Source organism: Pteropus alecto, unplaced genomic scaffold (assembly GCF_000325575.1).
Source record: "Pteropus alecto unplaced genomic scaffold, ASM32557v1 scaffold38, whole genome shotgun sequence".
NCBI classification, from domain to species: domain Eukaryota; kingdom Metazoa; phylum Chordata; class Mammalia; order Chiroptera; family Pteropodidae; genus Pteropus; species Pteropus alecto.
Window position 1 is genome coordinate 1,679,361 of NW_006442512.1, and position 13,511 is coordinate 1,692,871.

Below are 13,511 nucleotides of genomic sequence, written 5' to 3' on the forward strand. Positions count from 1 at the left end.
AAATAAGTGCTAATTCTATTGCTGTTAGGTGGCTTTATTTTCATTTAATACTCCCTGTAAAATGCTGGTATCCTGCTCCACTTATTAAGCTGGGAATTTTCTCACTTTGTGGGACACTAATGGCATCTGAGTTCTGTGTCTCTAAGTCTTGAATTCTGCCCTTTTGTATTCTTCAGCATGCTGAGGCAAAGGGAGGACTGCTACAAACTCCCTTTTTTGTGGGTGTAAGCAAGATGTAACTCTGATTGGGTTCCAAGTTGTAAATATGAATTTCCCCACTGATTACCAGTGCACATGAAATTATAATTTTTTCTGCATAAACAACCAATGCCCCATTCTAAATGTCTGCCTCTGTTTTTGGGAAAGTGGAAGCTAACTTTTTCTAGGGTAGGTGGGTGGAGGGGGTGGATGGAATGCCCTTAAGGAGCTCCATTTCAGGATGACTTGAGATAAGAATTTTTTAAAAATTATAAATTACACTCAATTTTCCTAACAATTCAGAAGTATATACAGTCATGTACTACTTAACGACAAGGATATGTTCTGAAAAATGTATCGTTTCGCAATTTCATCATGTGAACATCAGAGTACACTTACATAAACCTAGATTGGACAGCCTACACCACACCTAGGCTATATGGTATATACCACCATCATATATGCTGTCCACCTCTGGCTGAAATGTTGTGATGAGGCACATGACTTGTAGTAAAAAATTAAAATCTTCACCTACTCCTATACTCCCTTTCCATATCTCCCTCCTGCCCCCAGGTAGATATAGCACAGTTTAGAGGGTATCCTTCCAGACCTTTCTCCAGGCATTTACCCTTTTTTTTCCCCCCAGAACATCACATATGCAGCTTATTTTCACAAAAATAAGATTGTAACCTTTTCTTGGAGCTCTTTCCAGGTCAGTAGCTATTTATTAACTTTTAGCCACTGCATCCCATTCTATTAAGGTGCTTAAGGCTTCCAAAATGAACTAATTTTTATCAAACCAGGAAGGCTTTCAGTGTAATGTTAAACTTCTCTCTTGCTGCTACATAGTTCAAGGTGTTCCTAATTTAACCATTACAAACATAATATTGTTTGAGATGTACTAACAGACCAAGTGAGGCTGGCCTTGGTAAAGCTGGATGTTGGCCAGTTACTTGTGTTTAAATATTTGCTACTTAAAAAAAAAAATCTTTTTTCATTATGGTGGCTTTTGAACATACATAAATGTAGACAAGATAATAATATAATAAATCCCTATGTACTATCACCCAGCCCCAACAACCACCATGGCCAATCATGTGTTAATTTTAGGACTATCAACCAGTTCGGATGCACATCATATTTTAATTTCACAGCAATTTTGTTAGCTCTTATCTCCGGCTTAACTAAGTTGCATAGCTTGTTATAAATATAAACAAACAAACAAATAATGAATAAGTTCAACTCAGGATTCAACCCTGAGTCTGATATACCAATGGCTCCAAAACCTGGGTGTGCTCCTAATAGATGCCAGGGCCCCTCCAGACTTAGTAAAACTGAATCTCTGGTGGTGAAGAAGGGAAGAGTCCCTGGAAAATGAAGATTTTATAACATTCTTCGACTGATTTTGAAGAGCCAAGTTTGGAACCATTGTCCTACTCTATGCTGCCTGCCCAAGCAGTGGTTCCCCAAACCAGGTGTCAGGCTTCAAAACCTTGTAAACTTAAGCTCCAAGATTCCTCATTACACTCACTCTTGGCCGTAAACACCTTTCTTTTTTTTTTTTTTTTTTTTTTTTTTTTTTTTAAAAATCAAGACTACCAAAACTAAAATGCCACGGGAAGAGAGAGGCACTTTCCTCAGTCCCGAGTACTTGGGGGCGAGGCGGCGGCGGCAGTGAAGCATAGACTGGCTGACACTAACCCCCAAATGAGCCGAAGCCGATAACTCTGAAGATCAACCACGAAGGGAATCTGTTTCCTTTATCTGTCCCGGGGGCCTGCTTATTGAGTCCCATAGCTGCGACTGATTAAGGATGGGATCCACGTTACCAGCCCCCCACCCCCACCGCTCAAAGTCCCCTACTCTTGCTTCTAGACTAGCGCAACGGGGACTGGAGGAAAAGACGGAGCTTGTCATCAAGAATGAAAGAGCAGAGTCCCCCAGGCATCTAATCCGGGGAGGGGTAGGACCCCAACTCTAATCAGGTCGCCCAGGTGCGGTTCTGGAAGACCGCAAGCCAGGCCTACCTCCAAGCTCTCAAACTCAAATTTCCCGGGCGCCCCGCCCCGCCCCGCAACGGCTTGCTCTCCTGATTCCAAGGCGTCGCGCCGGAAGTGACCTCACGACGGTGGCGTAAAAACGCGGTGCGCTTCCGGCGGCGGCGGCGGCGGCGGCTGAGGCGGTAGGGGTGGACGTGGAGCAACCCCTCGGTCTCTGGGTCCCGTTACGTGGCCGGTTGGTCTGGCGTGGTGTGTCGAAGAGGTGCGGGCCCGACAGCGTGGAAGTGGGTACGAGGGGCGGCGGCTGGGCGTTTTTGGGAGGGGGCTTCCGGAGTTGCCAGGCGGGTTTGCTTTTAGGCTTCTGGGGTCCAGGCCTCGTAGACCTTCATAAAGGCGGGCACGAGCTGGGGGCCGCATCGGGCACGTAGGGGGCCGGGTACTAGGGGTTGCCTCGGGGATATGGTTTGAGGTGAGAGGCGGAGGATGGTGGGATTCTAAACAGTCTGGAAATTGAATGAGGTGTGCGGCATTAGAGGCCTAAGCTCTAGATTTAGCCTTGTTGATGGCTGCTGCAGCTCGCCCACTCATTGCTCGGTGCCTCAGTTTCCTTTTTCACAGTAGAGTAAGGTGTCAGGGAAGACCACGAGTGCCACATCTGCGTGCCACTGATAACTTGAGGACAGAGGTGAACTGGAATCTGAAAGGGAAGGGTGGCTGGAAAATTAATGATATTTGTCGGAGCCTAGCGTCTGCTGAATCCTGGGGACGTCCCCTAGATTCTTTCTTGATGTTGGTGTAAGTCTGAGCTTATTTTAAGTACTCTTTGCGTGATATTGATTGAATTTATCAATAATTGATTGTTGAAGTGGTTAAAGTGTATTGGTGTGTGGAAGACATAGTCCTCCTGCTTGGCCAACTGGTTTTCAGTAAATTTCCCACTTCCAGAATTAGGAATTGTAATAATCCTCTCCTTTGGTAACAGATGAGGAACTCGAGACCTAGAATGGTTTTTGTTCTCTTCCCTAGACACAGACATTTCATTCTGCTGTCTGTCGTTATTGGTCTCAGTCCCATCAAAAGTAACTGTCTTTGAGCAAGTCCGTATTTCAACGGGAGACTTCAGATGCACTCCAGTCTTTTTTTAGAAACAACAAATTAGGTGTACTGAGCACAAAACTCCTATTTGTTGGTTTCTCTGTATGAAGTGAAGATGATTACAAATAATGTAACTTTTTGATTACTTAGTATTTTTTGGTGGAGCTTCCTTGTGTGCTTAGAGCTGTGGGACTAGCAAAGTTTCTCTCAAACTTTTTTGACTGGTGACCCACAGTTAGATACATACTACATCTTGACTCAGTGTGCCTCTGCATGCACAAGGTATGTGTATACACACACACAGGGGACACAGAGATTTTCCCTTGCTACATTTGATGCCCTCTGATGTGCTTTAATAGAAAAAAAAAAGTTGATCGTAACTTACTAAATTGACTCTGACTGCCAGTGGGTCTGATAGCTAAAGATCTGTAATTTGAAAAATATTAGACTAGAAAATGTTTAAGATCCTTGTGAATCCTGAGATTCTGTAATTAATACAAAGTGGAAAATATCATTTTCCTGTTTTCTCAGCCAGAGTAGCAGGGTTACTAGAGTTCTTCTAAATTCAGCTAGAACAACAAACAGGACAGGACATTCAAATGATAGCTCAAAGGAGTATAGTATCCATAGTGATACTGTGTCATTTTTTTAGCAAGGCATTTGTTAAGTCTTTTATGATGGCCTGGTGGATGAGATGGAAGAATGTGCTAGATTGTGGTAAAATTAGATGGAGTCATGACTTAGAGTATCTGTGTCTGGAGGGGTTTGGTTTATGGACACAATTTACAGCTTGGATTCAGGTGATCTGAGTTGAGGCTCTGTTTCTTTGTTTATACAAGGTATGTCTTTGAATCCTTACCTGGAAGATGTACTTATCAAATTTGTTGCCTTTATGAAATGAAGAGAGAAAGTACCATCTGGATAATCTCAAGATTTTCCCAGTGCAATTTAGTGAAATGGAAGGGTCATATACATGTGAGGAATTTTACTTGGGTCCAAAAAATTCAGTTATACCAGTTATTGAAGGTAGAGAAGGGACTTAGGGGGTCATGTAATAAAAAGATGTGGAGTCTCAGTCCTCTGCATCAGTAGTATTGTTAGGCTGTGAGACGAACTGATAGGATCTGCAATAGTAGATTACATTAGGAAAATGTAAGAATGAGAAAAGAGGATTGGCTCACACCTGGAATATTAGGTTTAAGTCTGGGTACTCTACAAGAGTAAATTAATTTGAGGGTAGAAGTTAAAAGGAGTCCGAATTCATCGCATTTTAAAAAGTAATTTTTTATTGGCTGTCTGAAGATATGATGGCATTGCTTTGGCATGAGTGATTCTTTTTCCCCTTGTCATTTCAGGCATATTCAGTGTGGTCTTAAAACATTTTTGCTTGAGAGTGTCCAAAACACTGGGAAATCTGTGTCTCTTACACACTCTTAAGTTGGCATCTGAAATTTTTCAACATAAATTTAGGTAGTTTAAACATTTAATTTTAAAGTTTAGGATGTAATTTCTGACATAAATCTTGACTTTTTAAAAATAAATAGAAAGTTTTCTAAATACCATAGTAATTTTTAAAAAATATACAAATAACCTTTATATATTAAAAAAAAACTTGCTAAGATATGTATAAATGCTTATTACATTACTTGATTTTTCAGATGTTAAGCCAATCTTGTGTTCCTTTAATGAAACCCATTTAGTCATGGTGTATAATAATTTTTATATGTTGTTGAATTCAGTTTGCTAATATTTTGTTAAGAATTTTTGTGACTCTGTTCATGATGAATATTGATTTGAGAATTTCTTATAATCTTTTTGTCTGGCCTTAGTATCAGAGTAATACAGTTGATCCTTGAACAATATGGATTTGAACTGTGTGGGTACACTTATACACAGATTTTTTTTTTCTTTTCAGTTATTTAATTTTTTCACTATGGCCAGCCACGGCGAATAAACAAAGACACTCCGACGGGTTACAACAAAAGGTTTCCAGATTTTTTTTTTCTCAAATGCACAGTTGGCCTTTCTTATCCCTGGGTTTCACATCCGCAGATTTCAACCAACCGTGTTGTGTAGGGTCTACTGTATGTATTGTTTCATGCCATTTTATATGAGATTTGAACGTCCTCGGGGGTGTCCTAGAATCAGTCTCCTGTGAATACCAAGAAACAGCGTTAAGCTTTTTGGGAATCAAAAGTTACACGTGGATTTTTGACTCCAGTTTGGTGGGGTTGATACCCCTAACTTCTGCATTGTTCAAGGGTCAACTGTACTACCCTCGTAAAATTTCATGGGAAATGTTCCTTCCTTTTATGTTTTCTTGTATAGGATCATTAATTATTTCTTTCTATATGTTTGATAGAATTTACCAGTGAGGTCCCCTGGGCTTGAGCTTTTCTTTGTGGGAAGATTTTAAATCTTCTTTACTTGATATAGAGCTATCCACATTTTTTTATTACTTCTTAAGTTAGTTTTGGTAATTTGTATCATTCTGGGATTTTGTCCATGTCACATTTTTCCTTTTTGGATTTGTAGCCATTCTACTTTTCTCACAGAATTTTGTCTTAAAGCAGAAGTCAGCAAACTTTTTCTGTAAAGGGCTAGATAGTAGGCTTTGTGGGCCATGTGGTTTCTGTCATAACTACTCAGCTCTTTCATTGTAGTGTGAAAACAGCCACAAACAACAAGCAAACTGAGTGCGGTTGTGTGCCCATAAGACTTTATTGGTAGTGAGCCAGATTTGGCCCATGGGCTATAGTTTTCTGACCCCTGTCCTGAAGTAATAAATTTTATGGTTGAAAATCTTTCATTGATAATCTAGTTATCTAGGCAGATCAGGTTTATGAAAGAGAAGCGTAGAAATTGATTCCCTTGCTTGCATATCTTTGTGTTCCCCTAAGGATATGTGTATTCTAGTTTGAAGATTGGGACTTCACTTCTAAGATGTTTTAGAGGTAATTTAGGCATTTTTGTAGTTCTGTTTGGGTGAAAAGGGAGGTGGCCCTCAGAGTAGGATTTTCTAGGGCCATAACTCAAGTCCCCTATATGGCCAGTATTCTTTCCGCTAAAAAGAGACATATGAAATAAAATTTGCCATATGGTAGAAACTCTATAGACTATCTCATTTAATCTTTACCAGTGGTTCTGTGAGGCAGTGATATAATTGGTATAATTCTCATTTTGTAGCAGAGAGAGTTGAGAGTCAGAGTTGGGTAATTTGCTCAGGTAATAGTGCTGGTAAGTGGTAGAGTCCAGAAGCGAACCTGGGCCTGTGGGTTCTGACTTCAGAAATCCATGCTCTTTCACTATGCTGCCTTTTATAGAAGATAGGGACTTAGTAGTAGGGTTGTACTAGATGTTTTCTTTTAAGATCTCTGCCATTTCCAAGATATTTGATTCTATAAATACCTTTCCAGATGGATGCACAGAAAAATACCTAGTTTTTCAAAAATTCATAACTAACCACTTACTCATCCACAGCTATTGATTATAATTGTCCTTAGCAGACCAAGGAGTTGCTCCTTGGATCTGAATGCTGTTAAGGTCTGTCTGTTATGGCAGTTGAGATGGAAGTTAGGAGGTCTAAAGTTGGCAAGTTGTTTATTTGTAGTTCACAGATCATTTGGCAACTGCACAGGTGTATAACACGTGGAAAACTGTTTAGGGCTATCTGGCATGGTTATCTAAAGGCTTCCTACAAGAGAAATGATACAGTAAAGTTTCATATTTAGTGTGGCATTTTGTAGTCTGGAAATCTTGATAGTTCAGCATTTGAACAAAATAGTTTTGTATCTATGACTTCCCATGTACTATGCTCAGCATAAATGGGTACATTTGTTCACAAAGGCATATACAAAAATGTTTAATTCTTTATTCATAATAGCCTCTAAACCGTAAATAAGCCAACTGTCTATCAACAGGAGAATAGATAAATCCATTGAGGCATAGTTTTATAGTATGAGAAAGAATGAACTATTGCTATATGCAACAGCAAGGATGAATCTCATAGGTGTAATATTGAACAGAAGAAGCCGGGCACTTTAAAAGAGAACCTTTCTAATTTCATTTATATGAAAATCAAAAACAAGCTATCCTAATCTTTCATTGTAGGTACCAGAATAATGGCTACCTTTGTGGATACACAATGGAACCTTCTGGGATGTTTGAAATATTCTGTGTCTTGATTTGGGTGGCAGTTTGTGGGCAAATTAATATGTAAAAATTTATTGAGCTGTATATTTAAAATATGTAGACTTATTATAATAAGTTATACCTTGATAGAAAAGTAGAAAATAAAAGGCATCAAAGATTGGTTCTTTGTAGCTCCTATATTTTCTTCTGCTTCAGCTGTAGCTCTTTTTTTAACCTGAAGGGGTTAGCCCTGTAATTGATGAAGCCCCCTTCCTTAGGGTGTTCATCTGATTAGGAACCCAGATGCTGGCACTCCACTTGTTTTAGATTTACTGTTTTCAGCTAAAAAAAGAATTTTTTTTATAGAATACAGGCATGCCTTGGAGATATTAGGGGTTTGGTTCCAGGCAACTGCAATAAAACGAGCATTGCAGTAAAGTGGAGGGTCTTGCCTTCAATTTGTAAAAAATGCAACATCTGTGAAGCACATTAAAGTGAAGCTCCATAAAATGAGGTATGCCTATTTGATGAGTTTTGAATAATGCGTTAACATATTTTACTTAGAGGGAAATTTCTGACAGTAAAAGAAAAGGGCAGTTTGTTACATATTGAGTAGTTTAAAATTTTTTTCTATTAATATAGAACTAATTTTCTATTAATATTGAAAAATATATACTTCGAGTAATCCACAGTTTCAAACTATTAAAAATTCTACTCAGTTATTATTATAGCTTTTCATTCTTCATCTGAAGCATCAGAGTAGGATTATGATGAGTATAAATAATACGAAAAGAAATTCATACTTTTTGATATTAGGTAGACAAAGGCTGATCTGGAAGGGGAAAATAAGCCTAAAATATGTATAGTTTGTTCTATTTACTATCATCAGTGTTTTGGTAATTGTGTTGCATTGGAAATTTACCTGGTTTCCTAAATTCTTAGAGATATACTGATACTCGTTGCAACTCAGTGTTGAGTACATGAAGGTTCGTTATGCTATTCTGTCTACATTTGGGTATGTTCAAAATTCTCTATAATAAAATGGAAAAAAAGTCTTATGGATGAGCCTGCTAATGCATTGTTTCTTTTATCTTCTGTTCTGTCAGGATAGTTTTATGATACTCAGATCACTGGAGAACTACCTGAGTTTGTCTTTAGGTTTTTGTGTTTCTGATGGGACATACTCTTTCTTACCACAGGAGTGCTTTTTGGATTCTTTATAAGCTTTTTTTTATTATTATTTTTCCTTTTTTAGATGATATTTAACGTAGGTATATTTCTGAAATTAATATTTGAAACAGCTCAAAATACTATTCTGTTCATTTTTTATTTTTCATGGAAAACACTAAGCCAGTGTTTCATTTTGTACTTAATATTACATATTACATATGTACTCATTTGCTATTTTCTGATTTCCTTCTGTGCATAGGACCGTGTTAGATTTCATATCTTATATAGGATTTTGCATAGAGAATGCTTAAAAAATATTGTATTTTTAGAACCATTTCCAGAAGAGCCAAGACATTTAGATATAAATATTTAAATACTCTAGATTTTGAGTACTTAACTTTTGTCAGATTTATTATATCTAACTTAACCATTGAATAAATATTTATTGTATTCCTCTTCCATTCTAGGCACTATTATTGACTGGACAGGATAGAGATGAGCCCTTGCCCTCGTGGAGCTTAAGTTCTAGTGGAGTGACACAACATAAAAAATAAGTTAATTCATATGGTGATTTATTTTGAGGTCGTAACAGAAGATGAAGTATTGGAGAGTGATGGGGAGTAGCTACATTAGATTGGGTAGCCAGAGAAGGCCTCGTGGGGTGGTAACATTTTAGTAGATAGCAGAAAGACAAGGTAGAACTAGGCCATTCACAGAGCTGGGGAAAGAAGAATACCTGGTGCAGAGTTCTGGAGGAAAGGAACAAGCTTGATATGTTTGAGGAACAATAAGAAGGCCATTGTGTCTGGAGAATAGTGGGAGATGAAATCTAACACGGCCCTCTGCATAGTGAGAGATGAAGCTATGAGGTTAGCAGAAATCAGATTATGTAAGGCCTATAGTCCATGTAAAAGAAGTTGGACTTGATTATAAGTACAGTTGATAAGTAGGGTCATGACAAATGCTTTACATTTTAAAATTTGTTCTGGTTGCTGTGTAGAGAAAGAATTGGAGGGGTAGTAGTGGAAGCAGAAAGACCAGTTAGGAGACTCCTGCAGTTATTAGATGGTGGTTTGGATTAGGAAGACGGTACTGGAGATGGAGAGAAATGGACGTATTTTTGAGGTGGTGATAATAGAATTTACTGATGGATTAAATGTATGGGATGAAGGAAAGGAAGGAATCAGGGATGACCTTTTTTTTTTTCATTTATTTATAAGGGAGTGGCTTGGGAAGGAACAAGTTGGAGGCTGGTTGAACATGAGGCTGGAGAAATCAAGAATGCTGTCTGGACATTTGTGAAATGCCTAATAGACATTTTGGTAAGAACTGTTCTTTGTGTGAGTTTTCATCTTACATTTTGTGGAAAACCTTTCTAGGAAATTAATCTTATGTTGGAGGAATGGCTAAATATTCTGTGGTGTTATATAGTGCTTTTGTTGGCTACCTATTCATTTTTGCCTTTTTTATTGAGATAGAGTTTACAGTAAAATGCACAGATGGTAAGCACCCAATTCAGTGACTGTGGATGGAGTATACATCCTCCTAAGTACTGCATCAATAAAATATTAGAACATTCCCATTGCACCAGAAGGCCCTGTGCCCCGATCCAAGCCATTTTCCACCCTGGAGGCAATTACTTCTGATTTTTCTCACTCTGAAGTAGTTTTGCCTCTTGTAGGAATTTTACGAATTGTCTCATATACTTGTCTGTACTCATCTGTGTGATTTCTTTCACTTAGTTTTTGAGAATCTTTTTTTGTTGTAACATAGGCAGTTTGTTCCTTTTCATTGTTGAATAGTGTTCTGTTGCAGAATTATACCACAATTTATCTGCTTCTAGTTTTCAGTTTTTGGCTATTGTCAGTAGAACTACTATACATTTGTGTACAAGTATTTTTGTGACTGTATTTTCATTTCTCTTCGGTAAATCCTGGGAATGAAATTTTGGGTCCTAGGTATATGTTTAATGTCATGAGAAACTGCCAAACTTTTCCAAAGTGGTTGTATCATTTTACATTATCAGCAATGTAAGGAAGGTCCATTTGCTCCACATCATCACACACGTTTTTGTATTACCTTCCAGTCCTTTTCATTTTAAGCCATTGTATTGGACGTAACTGGTGTATTACAGTGCTTTTTCCCAGTTTAGTGATTTTTTTTTTTATTGTATGTAAAGTATACATAAAATTTACCATTTTAAGCATTTTAAACTGTACAGTTCAGGGCATTGAGTACACTCACATTGTGCAACCATCACTGCCATCCTTCTTTAGAACTTTTTCATTGTCCCAAACTGAAATTCTGTACCTGTTAAACAATAACTCCCATTCCCTGCTCCCCCAGGCCCTGGCAGCCACCACATTCTTTCTGTCTCTCGGAGTTTGACTACTCTAGAAACCTCAGGGAAGTGGAATCATACTAAAGTTGTCTTTTTGTGTCTGGCTTATTTTACTTAGCATAATGTCAAGGTTTTTCTATGTTGTAACATATCAGAACTTCCTTTTTCAGATGAATGATATTTCATTGTATGTATATTATCACATTTCATCCATTCATCCATCATGGACATTTGGGTTGTCTGGTGTTAATTTGCATTTACTTGATAAGTACATTGAACAGCTTTTCATATGTATATTAGCCATTCCAATAACTTCTTTTGCCTGCTTTGAAAGTATTTTTTCTTCCTTATTGCTGACTTGTAAGCTTTCTTTATATATCTGGATATAAAGTCTTTTATCAGATTATTTCTATTGTGAATACTTTCTCCTCGACTCTGGCTTTCACTCTCGCTCTCGCTCTCCTCTCACTCACTGTTTTGGGGTGATTATAATAGAAGGCAAGACCACCTTTTTGCCATCCTAAATCTGCAAGTTTTCTTGAAGTGCTTCGTTACCTGGAAGGTAGCCTCCAATTGAGTGATTTTGGGATGGGGCAAGATTATATGGAATATCTTTCTAATTATTACATTACAGTACCATTATTTTAAATGTATGACTATCTAAACCCATCCAGGGAATGATTTGGTTTGAGAGAAATGGTTTTCCGCTCTGGTACATTGTAATCTGTTAAAAAGATGATTTTACCTCTTGACTGATTGAGGCTCTATCCTAAGAAAATAATTTAAGACAAGCACTAAATGAAATTGATCATTGCTGCATTAACTAAAATTGTGAAAGATGCAATTATCTGAAAGTCTAGTGAGAAGAAATTAGAAAACTGTGATATGTGAATGCAGTGGAATAGTATGTAGAACATGGAAAATATGCCTTTGCACTAAGAAGCTGGCTTTATGCCTTGGTTACAGGTATGTAAAATATCCAGTATCATCTCTGGGTTGCAAATTCCCCATCTGTAAAATACGATAATATTGTCATGAGGGTAGAAGGAAAGAATGCCCCTAAAGTTTCAGTTTGTGCCTGAAACATAGTAAGTGTGCAATAAATGCTAGCTGCTGCTGCTCTTCTTACACATTACGGTGGTAGGTGTGTAACAGCTGTGGGATTATATGTGTTCCATTCACCTCCTATTAATGGTGTATTTTTCCCCCTTATTGTTACCTACCATATTAAACCATCACCAGATTCAAACCACTACCTATATAGGTCTTGAATCCATCAACTTTTTTCTTTCCCAGTTGATTCCACCTATTCCAGCTTACCATCATCTCTCAAATGGACTGCTCTAGTTGCATCCCAGCTGGTCTCACTGCGTCTTTTTTTAAGCTCTTCCAGTTTGTATTCTTTAATGGTGACTTTCGATGCGAAACCTTTTAATTTTGATGAAATGTAAGTCATCAAATTTTTTTTAATGATTAGTACTTATTTGTGTTTTGTCTAAGAAATCTTTCTCGATCTCAAGGTCACTAAGATACTCATGTTTTGTTTTTTTTAGTAGCTTTAGTTTTAGTTTTTAAGTTTAGATAGTTTGCTTAAATTTTTTTGTATCTGGAGTAGGATAGGAATAGAAAGTTATTTTTATCTCATATATGTTCAGTTGTTCTAGCACCATTTATTGAAAAATACTTCGATTTCTCCACTAATTTATCTTGGTACCTTGATCAGAAGTCAATTGACTATATGCATATGGGTCTATTTCTGGACTCCGTTCTGTTCCATTGATCTGTCTGTCTTTGCACCAATACCACACTGATTTCTATACCTTTAATAGTAATCTTGACATAAGATAGTGTAAAACATCTAACTTTGCTTTTCTTTTTCATAATGATTTTGGCCTTTCTATTTTGCATTCCCATGTACATTTCATTTTTTTTCCTGATAACATTTATTTATTTATCTTGCCAGTTTATTTATTTTTTCATACTTTATATACATAAAATTTTTAAAACTTTTTATTTTTTTTTCCTCCCTCCCCCTTCCTTCTGTTAACCACTAGTCCATTGTCCATGTCCATGAGTCTTTATTTGTCCTGTTCATTTGTTGCTTTTAAGTTTATATCCCACATATGTGATATCATGTGATTTTCAGTCTTTTCTGCCTGGCTTATTTCGCTTAGTATGATTATTTCAAGGTCCATCCATGTTGTCATAAATGGCAGTATTTCATCTCTTCTTATGGCTCAGTAATATTCCATTGTATATATGTACCACAGCTACTGTAGCCACTTCACTTGCTTCCATATCCAGGCCATACAGTGAATGATGCTGCTGTGAACATCGGTGTGGAAATATCTTTTTGAATATGAGTTTTTAAATCTTTGGGGTAAATACCCAGTAGAGGGATTGCTGGATCATACGGCAGATCAATTCTTAGTTTTTTGAGGAAACTCCATACTGCCTTCCATAGTGGCTTCCCACCAGCAGTGTATGAGGGTTCTTTTTTCTCCGCATCCTCTCCAACATTTATTACTTGTCCTGTTGATTATAGCTATTCTAACAGGTGTGAGATGGTATCTCAT

At 37.6% G+C, this 13,511-nt stretch overlaps 1 protein-coding gene across 1 annotated transcript in view; it reads left to right on the forward strand.

Moving 5' to 3' along the window:
* The first annotated feature begins 2,352 nt into the window (after nt 1-2,352).
* The window catches only part of EDC3 (enhancer of mRNA decapping 3), a 59,623-nt gene continuing 48,464 nt past the window's right edge, over nt 2,353-13,511 (forward strand). Inside the window, exon 1 of the mRNA XM_015597660.2 lies at nt 2,353-2,482. The gene's annotated coding sequence lies outside the window, so the exon portion shown is untranslated. The remainder of the gene's footprint in view (nt 2,483-13,511) is intronic.